General features: G+C 45.4%; 1 pseudogene; it reads left to right on the top strand.

Annotated features, from left to right (window-relative positions):
* Positions 1 to 475: 475 nt before the first annotated feature.
* LOC137345738 (netrin-G1-like) lies at positions 476 to 10,971 on the top strand (annotated as a pseudogene).
* The last annotated feature ends 1,352 nt before the right edge of the window (positions 10,972 to 12,323 follow it).

Consider the following 12,323-nt stretch of genomic DNA (forward strand, 5'->3'; position numbering starts at 1 on the left):
TAAAGGCTGAGAGGGAACCCCTAGACCCCTTCCTCACCAAGTCGTAACAAGTGACAGAGTGGGCAGTGCTATGTTTCTTACAAAAACAAATTTGTTAGAGGGATACTGGCAAGTATCCTCAAAGAAATATCAGCCTTTGTCATAGTCTTTCCCAGTGCCAAGTGATGCCATTTCGACAAAAAAAAATGCCACAGCAACTTTTCAGACTAATGAACCAAGTGGGAGCCAGTGTTCCTAACTGTGTGGTTTACCTTAATGATGTGCTGGTATACAGCGACACTTGGAAGGAACACTTGAAACAACTAGAATCTCTGTGTGGAAAATTACAATCAGCTGATTTAATAATAAACCTTGCTAAAAGTGAATTCGCAAAAGTGAGAGTAACCTACCTAGGGCATATAGTAGGGCAAAGATAAGTGTTGCCAAGAACAGCAAAAGTACCAAGATTGGTGGAGTTCCCTACCCTTAAGACTAAATGAGAAATCATGAAGTTTTTGAGGATATGTGGTTTCAACCAAATGTTTGTACGATAGTGGCTCCACTGACAGATTTGTTACAAAAAAAGAACACCAAGGTAGGGTGGTCAGGGAAGTGCCAACTTTCATTTGAGAGGCTGAAAGCCATTTTGATTAATGAACTCGTGTTGGCTGCTCCAAATTTCACTAAGCCCTTCAAAGTAGCGATTGATGCTAATGACCTGAGTATTGGTGCAGTCTTGTTACAAGACGATGAATCAGGTATAGAAAGGCCAGTGGGATACTTTTCCCAATAGTTAAATAGACATCAAAAAAGATATTTAACAGTGAAAAAATAAACCCTCGGTTTGTTATTGGCTCTTGAGCATTTTGAAGTCTATGTCCACCACGATTACAGAGAGACACTGGTATTTGATGACCATAGCACTGTAGCCTTTGAGGACAAATTCAAAAATCAGGATGCCAGACTCTTCCAATGAAGTTTACTATTGCAGCATTATCATTTAAAGATTATTAAAATTGCAGGGAAAAATAATGTAATTGCGGATGCTTTATCCAGAATCTTACTGTGCTTTCAGTTAGATGAGTGCAAAGGTGGTAGAAAGCAGAACTCTATTAACTACAAGTAAAAAGTGAATGAGAATGAATGTGTAAATGTGTTTTAAAAATTTTCACCTTCTGTTTTTCCATACTTTTCCATGCATTTGAAAATTCTGTTTCATTCCTCCAAGGATGGGGGTGTTACGAATGCTCCGTTTTTTTGTTAAATTTTGAGGATTTGTGTCTTAAAACTAAAAAAAAAAGATTCCATAGATGCTGGAATTGGTGTTTTTTTTTAAAGAGGTTATCAGAAGGTCTTTTGGAGTTGGCGTGCAAACAGCAACTACTGTTTGCACTTGTTGCTGTTCAATATTCAGTATATTCACACCTAATCTGTACTAATACTTTGTCTTTCAACACACCATTAACATATTGTTTGCCTTTGCTCCCTGACCTTTTGGTCAGCTATGTGGCCTGGTCCAATCTGCACCTTCTCCTTTGTTATCTCTTGCTCAACCCCCACCTCACTTGTTTATAATCTGTGACTTTTCTAATATTTGTCAGTTCCGAAGAAGGGTCACTGACCCGAAACGTTAACTCTGCTTCTCTTTCCACAGATGCTGCCAGACCTGCTGAGTGAATCCAGTATTTCTTGTTTTTGTTAACTACTGGAAGGCACCTGTTATCAGATAAATACCCAGCAGGGGGCTTTTTTGATTCAATGAAGATGTTTACAGTGAAGTGACAGGTCAAGATTTATAGGGGTCAGGAGGCTTGACTCCTGAGATGTCTTTGGCTTCACTTTGTATAGAGTTGGAGTGTGAACTACTTTGAAGACAGTCGGAGAAAACTTGCCAAGAGTGCAAACCCCAACTCCATTTGTTCCATCTCTTTGAAAAACCTGCCAGTTTTTCCATCTCTTTAAGAAGTCCTGAGAAGGAAGTGTATGAAACCGATGGAAACTGTTACCACATTTCTCCTGGAAAGCCTGCCCAAACTGATCTTCACAGTCGCCTGAAAATAACTGTTCTAGGAAGATCCCAGTGATAGCCATCAACGCTTTTTTTGGGAAGCCAAACCGGAGAAAAAGGACATCTGACATCTTTTCATATCTTCTCTTTTTTCTTCAAGAATTTGGGCCAAAATATTTGTTTTTGTCTGTTTTATTTTCTCATAGAGCTTGAAAGAGTAAATCTCTTTTTTTTGGTGTGTTTGTGTGTGTGTGTGTGTGTGTGTGTGTGTGTGTGTGTGTGTGTGTGTGTGTGTGTGTGTGTGTGTGTGTGTGTGTGTGTGTGTGTGAGAGAGAGGGGCTATGGGAACATATATTTCAATTTGTGTGTTATTGCTTTGCTTCGTTACTGGATAAGACTTGTTTTATAATAAACTAATAATTTTGTTGTTTACTGAAGAAAACTGGTTGGTGTATTTTATTTTGGGATAAAAATAGAATCTCTGATCTATGATTGACCATATTGCTAACTGGGAAATAAATTAAATGTATGTTGTGACCTGTGGAGAAGTGGAACTATAAAAACAGTGCACTCCTCCTGACTCGGTCATGACATGTATCTAACTCGTGCTGTATCTGTTCTGGCAGTGTTTGATGGGACAGTGTAGAGGGAGCTTTACTCTGTATCTAACCCATTTTGTTCCTGTCTCCATTTCCAGGAGAACCCGTACATGTGCAACAACAAGTGGCTTTGGAGAGAGTACAGAAGAGGTTTACTAAGATGTTGCCTGGTCTGGAGGGCATTACCTATGAGGAGAGGTTGGATAAACTCGGATTGTTTTCACTGGAACGACGGAGCTGGAGGGACGACATGATAGAGGTTTACAAAGTTATGAGTGGCATGGACAGAGTGGATAGTCAGAAGCTTTTTCCCAGGGTGGAAGAGTCAGTTACTAGGGGACATAGGTTTAAGCTGAGAGGGGATGTGCGAGGCAAGTTTTTTGCATAGAGGGTGGCAAGTGCCTGGAACTTGCTACCGGGGGAGGTGGTGGAGGCAGGTATGATAGCGGCGTTTAAGAGGCATCTTGACAAATACATGAATAGGATGGGAATAGAGGGATACGGACCCCAGACTGCAGAAGGTTTTAGTTTCGGCAGGCATCAAAATCGGCGCAGGCTTGGAGGGTCGAATGGCCTGTTCCTGTGCTGTACTGTTCTTTGTCCTTTGGTCTTTGAGTGTGACGCTCGCACGCCCAAGCTCGTACACCCGCCTGAGCTGATGCTGGATGACGAGGGGCGGATTCCCAACACCTTTTGGCAAAGTGTCTCCTGGAGGAGTTTCCCCGAGCCGCTCCTGGTCAACATTACTCTGTCCTGGGGCAAGAGCATCGAGCTGACCGAGGACATAGTCATCACCTTCGAGACAGGCCGGCCGGAGCAGATGGTCCTGGAGAAGTCTCTGGACCATGGCCGGACGTGGCAGCCCGACCAGAGCCGACTGCCTCAACTCCTTCGGGATGGAGCCGAGAAGGGCCCGGGATCTGAGGCCGGCCTCGGTGCTGGACATCATCTGTACGGAGGAGTACTCCAGGGGCTATGTGGAGAAGATGGTCCGCTTCGTGATCCAGGAGCATTTTGCCCTGTTTGGGGGACCCCGTCTCCGTGACATGGCCTCACTGTACGGCCAGCTGGACACCACCAAGGATCTGAGGGACTTCTTCACCCTGACCGACCTGCGGCTCAGGCTGCTCCGGCCGGCCACTGGGCCCACCAGTGTTGACCCACTCAACCTCTCCAAATACTTCTACGCCATCTCCAACCTGGACATCCGCAGGCGGTGAGAGCTTCTCAACACTTCTGGACAGAGTCACTGACCCCACACTTCACATCCAGGCAGCACCGGGTCAGGGTCAACATCTGGGGGCGGCACGATCAGGGTCAACATCTGGGACAGGGCCACGATCAGGGCCAATATCTGGGATCACTCTCACTCTGTCGGAGATTCCCGGAGGGTGAGAGCTTCTCACTGTTTCTGCTCAGACTCACTGATGTGAGCACTCGGTAACTGGTGAGGTTTTACAGTGATAGATCGGGATCCCTCCCTCGGCCCACTCAGCACTGTCAGCTGCCCCTGTGTGGACTGTAAAAGCTTCCCTGAATGTCTCTGTGACAGCCTGTACAGAGCAGCACTGTGACAGCTCCCCCTGTCCCTGGTGATGGACTTGTTAGTGAGCTTTCAGAGTCCTGCTGGCTGGCTCACCATGAGGGAGCCATTTCCTGCTCAGTGTTCAACCAATCGAGCAGCATGGAGCGAGCAGAATCTGTCCCTTTACTCTCAACACTGCCTACATCCAGTCTCATCAGGATTCAGAGAATCAGACAGCACAGAAGGAGGCCATTCATCCCATCGTGCCTGTGCTGGCTCTTTGAAAGAGCTATTCAATTAGTTCCACTCCCCTGCTCTTTCCCTTTAGACCTGTAAATTTTCCCCTTGTAGTATTGAATGTTATTATTGGATTTTCCAGTGCCCTTTCAGGCAGAACATTCCAGATCACAACAACTCGCTGTGTAAATAAAATTCTCCTCCTCTCCCCCTCTGGTTCTTTTACCAAATCCCTTCAATCTGTGTCTCTCTGGTCACCCACCCTCCTGCCACTGGAAACAGTTTCTCCTTATTTACTCGATCAAAGCCGCTGATGATTTAATGAATGATTCTGACTGAACACTTCCTTCCTGTTCAATCTATATTCAGTCTCGATCAGTGAATTCCCATTCGCCCATCACACAATCTCCGGGACTCGGAGCCATTACCTCATTATTCTACACTCAGCTTCTGGGAGACTCACTCGAGCTTTTAGTCCAGGAGAATCTTCAGACACTAATTAGAGAATAGGAGCAGGAAAATGTTTACGATGCCGTTCATTTGACTCCAAGGAACTGTCCGTGTTTTGCTTAGTTTGGTAAATATTTCACAGAACTGTGAATTGACAAACTGTGCAATGTCCAATCTGCAGATATTGAAGCTTCTCCTTCGCAGTGAGTTAAACAGCGGCTCGATGTTGTTAATACAGAGTCAGCGAGAGCAGTGTTCTCACGCTTCACGGCAGAGAGACGGGTCCAACACTTTGGGCCTTTCCAAATCACACTTACTAAACAACAACAACTTGTATTTATATAGCACTTTTAACATAGTAAAACATCCCAAACTGCTTCACAGGAGAGTAAATCAGACCAAATATGCCACTGAGATCCATAAGGAGATATTAGGACAGGTGACCAAAAGCTTGCTAAAGAGGTCAGTATTAAAGAGTGTTTTAAAGGAGGAGAGAGAGGGGTAGAGAGATGGACAGGTTTAGGGAGGGAATTCCAGAGCTTTGGGCCCAGGCAGCTGAAGGCACAGCTACTATCAGTGAAGCAATGGATTCGCTGTCAATGTGTGAGAGATCCCAGGTTCAAATCCCAGATCAACCCCCAATTAAAATATGTTGAAACCATGCAGGACAAAGCCCCCAGCTAAGATATATGATTCTGATTGCAGTGGGAGCAATGCACTGTTAATTCAGTCCCGTTGCTCCACAGGTCACAGCATATTTTTTAAGCTTTCCAAATCAGAAAAAGCAACCAAATTGAACACCATGGTAACCCCCAAATATAGTGGAACTAACCAAGTATCTTTAGATAACAACAAATGAACTATTTTTTAAAATCTGAAACGTGACTATGATAAACCAATGTCTAAAGATGTTATAACTTCTTGTTAAAAAAACTAACTCTCGCATTCACATATATATACTAAAAATTAACAGTACTTCAGTTTTTAATTAGTTGACTGAAAAAGTAGTCTTTGCAAGTTACATTCCTGACAAATAGAGTCTTCCAATATAGAAAAAGTCAAAGGTCGCTTGAAGTCTTCACAGTGGTCCGATGGAAATTAAAGGTCCTTCAAAGATAGGAACTCAGCAGTTCAGTTTGGCTTTTGGATTATTAAATTGTGCGCTTCAATGATGAACACAGCAATACCGATACTTTGTGAAGAAAAGCTTTTCTTATTTTTCTTTGGGAATTAAATTGGCTTGAAGCTTTGTAGAATTTTGAGAGAGAGAAATAACACAGCTTCTTCAGTTCAAATTACCTCAGAACTCTGTGTGCTTAAAACCAGTTTTTGCCAGCAAGTTTCAAAAGTCAAACTGCAACATTGAATCATGTGTCCTCTCTCTCCTGCTGTTGTTGCTTGGCAACCAGTTTGCAATCTGGCAGAGTGAGTGTCCGGTACTTTCTGTTTTAAAGGTGCACTAATACTTTCACAGTCTTAAAGGCACACACAATATTTCCGAGGAGAAAAAAACAAGAGCGTGACAATGCGATTGTGTCCGTTAGAATATTTAAAAAAAATTTCACCAGCAGGTTGTCCCTGACTTCAGTCCCGAACCTGCCTTTTCCCAGTCTGTGCCTGTGTCCCGATCTAGCCAACTGATCCCAAACCCCACACTCTGCTTCCTTTTTCTATCCTGAATCACTGATATCCACTCCTGTCAGTTTTCCCGTCACATTTCTTGGAGATTTCTATTGAAAAGAAGAGTTGTTTGTTCTGTAAACCATACTCATTCTATCACTGAATGTTGCTCATTCACCTGATCTGAAGCTGGAGTTCCCGGTGAACTAACACTGGAACCAGTGGGGAGAAAAATGTTAGAGTTTCCAGAGCTAAGCTGGTAAAGGGGGAGCGGAGTCCCGGAGTGGAGAGTCCGCTGTCGAACAGAGCTGATCAGGTTATTTTAAACCAGCCTGTTGTTGTTTGTTACCAGGTGAAAGTGCAATCTTCACACCAACAACTGTATCTTGGAGAAGGGGAAGCTGAGTTGTGAGTGTGAACACAACACGACGGGGCCGGACTGCGGGAGATGTAAGAAAGGTTTTCAAGGCCGACGGTGGACAGCGGGCTCGTACCTCCCAATCCCCAAAGGGACGGCCAATGTCTGTGAGTAACGAGCGCTTCTCCGGCCCAGCCCAGTGCCGGCGGAAGATTCACTTCATATTTCATTCTCATCGTAACTCCCAGCAATGCATCAATTCCAAAATACAACCCAATGGATGTTTGTGATTGTGTTAATGTGTAAACAGAGACTGACAGTGGGAGATTGTACAGATACAGAATCAGAGAATCAGACAGCACAGAAGGAGGACATTCGGCCCATCGTGCCTGTGCCAGCTCTTTGAAAGATCTATCCAATTAATCCCACTCTCCTGCTCTTTCCCCATAACCCTGTAAATTCATCTTTTTCAAATATTTATTCAATTCCCTTTTGAAAGTTATCATTGAATCTGCTTCCACCGCCCTTTCAGGCAGAACATTCCAGATCACAACAACTCGCTGTGTAAAAATAAAATTCTCCTCCTCTCCCCCTCTGGTTCTTTACTAATTCTCTTCAATCTGTGTCCTCTGGTCACTGACCCTCCTGCCACTGGAAACACTTTCTCCTTATTTACTCCATCAAAACCCTTCAGGATTTTGAAGCCTCTCTCAGTGAGTAAACAAGGTGGAATTGCTGACATGATGTAGAGGGTGAGGTTAGAATAGTCGTATGGGTTAAGTGTGATGAAATCTCACTCGGGACACACACACAGATCCAGAGGTAGCAGTGAGGTGGAGACTGATGTGTGAATGGAATGTTAACAGCTGGACGAACATCTGGGGAACAGCTGGAGAGGGTGAAAGGAGAATAAGCCTCTGTGTAATAAATATCTGAAGCAGATCAGGAAGTGAAGGTTGTGAGGGATATCTGTGGTCATTGCTGTGTGTGGAATGTCCCGAGATCAGGAAACAGAGAGTGACACAAATGGGCAGTGGGGGAGGGGTCTATGTGATTACTGACCCCCTTACATATTAACCCTGCTCACTTACACATTAATCACACGTAGTGGGAACGTACTTACACACTAACCTCACACTCACCTTCTGTGAGCACTTTAGTAACTCGACCTGGTCTCACCTCGAGCTGGTGTGAATACCCAATGAGATCTTTGTTTGTGAGTTTGAGTGAGGTCGATCGCATGAACACTCCATGTGATGGATTGTATTCGTGTGTTTATTAATAAAGATTGTTAATCAAACGTCTATCTAACTCTTTGTTTTTCTCTTTCTCTCTCCAAGCCTCCCTGACACTGTCGCCAGTGACCGTAAGTAAGATCTACGCTCTCTGACCTGTGACCTGCTGACCCAGAGCATATTTCTGTATCGGGATTGAACCGTTCCCCTCAAACTTCCCTTGTCCCTCACTGACCGAGGAACAGGTTTAGGTGTGAACGGGGGGGGTGAGTGAGGAACAGGTGTAGGTGTGAATGGGGAGTGAGTGTGAACAGGTGTAGGTGTGAACGGGGAGTGAGTGTGAGCAGGTGTAGGTGTGAACAGGGACTGGGATCTGAAATCTGCTTGTTTGTGTCTGTGGAGTAAAGTTTAATCTCCTCGATCGGTGAAGCAGATACGAAGCAGTAATATATACGACACTCATCTGAGCTAAGAGGAAAGTGTGTCTTAACTCAGACTTAGTGAGAACATTCAGTGGGAAGTGGAGGGAATATTTGTAGGAAGCCTGAGACCAGGATCAATGGGAACCAGTTGTAATTCCATTATCCCAGACATAGGACTGGGAACTGGATGAGTGTCTCGGAACTCAATCTGTTCACCCTTGTTCCCAGATTTTTCATCAACGTGTTCCTGTTTATTTAACCTTTCACATGCTGCCCATCTCTTTCCAAACCATCCGTTACATTGAATCCCCAAACCCACACTCACACTGACCGAAAGTGACCATAACTCACCACACTGACCGGAAGTGACCATACCTCCCCACAATGGCCAGGAGTGACCATAACTCTTTCCACTGACTGGGAGTGCGATACTGGAGCAGGAACATGTGGGTACTGGACCTTCCGCTGCCTGGACCTTAAGCTCTGAAATTCCTTCCCTAAACCTCTCTTCCTCTCCACCTGTCTCTCCTCCTCTGAGATGCTCCTTAAAACCTATCTCTTTGACTGAGTTTTTGGTCCCCGTCCTAATATCTCCTCCTGTGTCTGGGTGCCAGTTTTTGTCTTATTGGTGATGAGGTGGAGATGAACAAGCTGTTTGTTTGTCTCTCGGAGCCTCTTGCAGTGGTGGACAGTCTCCACTCGATGTGTGTGTGTACACAGTACAGATGTTGTGTTCAGACTGTGTGTTGTTCTTCAACTGGGATTAATAATTGCTGATTTCTCCTGACACATGCAGCTGACCCAAAGCTGGGTCACACACGGCCAAGTATCTCATCACTAGAGGTTGCAAACCCAAAGCAAAGTAGGAGCTCGCAAACAATGTGGCTGGATTAGAGCAGAAAAAGAAAGCACGACTTTCAATTATACAGAACTCCCTCAGGACTGACGCTGTGACAGTGCAGCACTCACACAGTGCTGACCCTGTGACAGTGCAGCACTCACACAGTGCTGACCCTGTGACAGTGCAGCACTCACACAGTGCTGACCCTGTGACAGTGCAGCACTCACACAGTGCTGGCCCTGTGACAGTGCAGCACTCACACAGTGCTGACCCTGTGACAGTGCAGCACTCACTCAGTGCTGACCCTGTGACAGTGCAGCACTCACTCAGTGCTGACCCTGTGACAGTGCAGCACTCCCTCAGCACGGACTCTCTGACAATGCAGCACTCCCTCAGTACTGACCCTCCGACAGTCTCCCAGCATCAATCCTTGTGGAACATTACTTCCCAACTTGTGCCAGTCTGAGTAACTGGCTTTAACCTCTGCTCTCTGTTTACTCTTTCTTCGCCAAATCGTTATCCATTCTGCTGCAACCCCGCTCACTCCAAATGTTCTGAATTCAATCGTCAGTCTACGATGTGGTACCTGATGAAAGTCTAAATATATAACATCAACTACATTACCCACATTGACTCTTTCTATGGCTTCTTCAAAGAGTTCAATAAGGTTGGTTATGCTTGACCTTCCATTTTGGAATCTAGTTTTAGTTTCTGAATGTTTTTCTATCATATCTTTGAGTAAGGATTCCATTATCTTTCCTCCCACTGATGTTAAGCTCATTGGTCTATTGTTCCCTTGACATGTTCTATTACCCTTTTAAATATAGAAATCACATGATCTGTCTGCCTGTCCTCTTAATGAATTTCTAATTCCACTGTAACAGAGCCTCTGTTATCTCTTCCCTAACTGCTTATAATATTTGCAGATACAATCCATCTGGGTCAGGGGTTTTATCCTCTCTAAGTTTGATTCGTTTATCAATTATCTCCTCCCTTTCTATCTTTATATCTTTTTGATTTCTTCCTCTGATGGTCATCTCCATCATGTTAGTCTCCCTGGTAAATCCCGAGGCAAAGTAATTATTTCATATTTCTGCCATTTTACTGTCATTACCTGTGAGTTTGTAGTGTTTATCCCTGAGTGACCCGATCCCTGTCCTGATTTTCCATTAGTTATTTATGTGTCTTTCCAATACTTTACGAATTAATTTTATATTCCTTGATAATTTAATTCCAAAGTTTCTCTTTCTTTTTCTAATTGTTTCTTCATATCTTTCCGAACCCTTATATATTCCCTTTGGAATCTGCTCTGATTATTCTTTATTAATATTCTCAGTGTCTGGATGTTTTTATAATAAAATGTTGTTGTAAAAGTGAAACACTGGGAGTGGTGACAGTTGAAACAATCTGTAACATGGGGAGATTTTCAATGATCTGAACCTTTCTTTTATCTGCCTCTTGCAGTGGGTGTGTGTGATAACTTGCTGACACGGTGTGAGAATGGAGGAGTGTGTGAGGACAATGGGAGGTGTCTCTGCCCCGCTCCCTACACCCGCCTCCTGTGTGAGAAAGTCCAGTGCAGGAAGGAAGCGGGAGGATGTGTCTCCCAATCCCCCGGCCGGGACCCCACCTTACACCGGGTGCTGCTGTCACTGACTGCACTGCTAACCACTGCTAACGGCCGCCCGCCGCTCTGACCCACTTCCAGCGCCATGGCAGCTCACCGGAAGGTGCGAAGAGAACAGGAGAATCCAGCATTTACTGCGTCTCCGTTAAAACAGGCTCCCGTCCCCCGCACTCCCGGGAAAGGCAAACTGGAACCGAGGCCTGAGCCCAGACACCCAGCCAGCTCGACTGGATCTCAGAGCCCAGAAGGAATGGGCAGTCAGTGGGGACTGGACTCTCTGACTCCCCATGTCACCGAGGCAGCTGCTAATATTCATTCTCCAATCGCCAGCCGCTCGTCCCATGTCCAGCTTTGGGACAAAGAAACAAAGAAAGGACTTGGATTTCTACAGAACCTTTCACCACCTCAGGACGTCCCAAAGTGCTTTACAGTCAATGAAGGACCTTTTCAACAAACAGCAATGTAATCATGAGCAGATAATCTGTTTTAGTGATGTTGGTTGTCGGATAAATATTGGTCAGGACACCAGGGAGAACTCCCCTGCTCTTCTTCAAATAGTGACCGTGGGATCTTTTACACCCACCCGAGAGGGCAGACGGGGCCTCGGTTTAACATTTCGTCCTAGAGACAGCACCTCAGATAGTGCAACACTCATTCCCTCCCTCCTCTCCCCTCCCCTCTCTCCCTCCCCTCCCTCTCCTGTGAGGCATTGCTGAGTGGGGACCAGGCCTCTCTGTCGGTGCATCGTGACCTGAGGGAATGTGAGGAGCAGTTTCGAGTGTCCCACAGTCTGGGCTTCAGTGAGCGTTGCTGTGTAATCCTGGTCACTGGGGTTTTGTGTAATCACTTCCTCCCCACCCCCCCGCCGACCCCCTCCTTATGAAATCCCGCTCCTATCCTGGTCTATCCATGGAGGCTGCATCAGTCCCATGTGGAATAATCGTGAGCAGTGATCGCAGTGTTAGTGTGTTTATTGATTGTTTTGTATTGAGATGAAGTTATTTTCTTGCAATCCCACAAGGTGTGATGTAGTTTTTGTATGAATAGTGGTTTGTGTTAGTGAATATATCTGTCACTGTGGAACTCCCAGCGATGGCAGCAATGAGACCATTTTCTTTGTCTGATTTTCCTGTGCACAGCTTTCTCTGGAACTGCAATTTGCTGCATCAAAGAATCGGAGTTTCCAGCTCAGGAAATTCTCCCAGGATCCAGCAAAGGCCTCGTCACTTTACACTGGACTACAATAAAAACTCCTGCATCAAGTGTCCTGGCCTCAGGACCCAGCTCCTGACTGTGTGACAGAGGGGGATCGATGCGGACAGGAGGGGGAGGAGGATCGGCAGGTTGGGGGAGCGGAGTGGAGAGGGGAGGGTGAAGGGATTTTGCTGCCGGGTTTCCTACAATGCAACAGTGACTACACTT

Source organism: Heterodontus francisci, chromosome 29 (genome assembly GCF_036365525.1).
Source record: "Heterodontus francisci isolate sHetFra1 chromosome 29, sHetFra1.hap1, whole genome shotgun sequence".
Taxonomy (NCBI): domain Eukaryota; kingdom Metazoa; phylum Chordata; class Chondrichthyes; order Heterodontiformes; family Heterodontidae; genus Heterodontus; species Heterodontus francisci.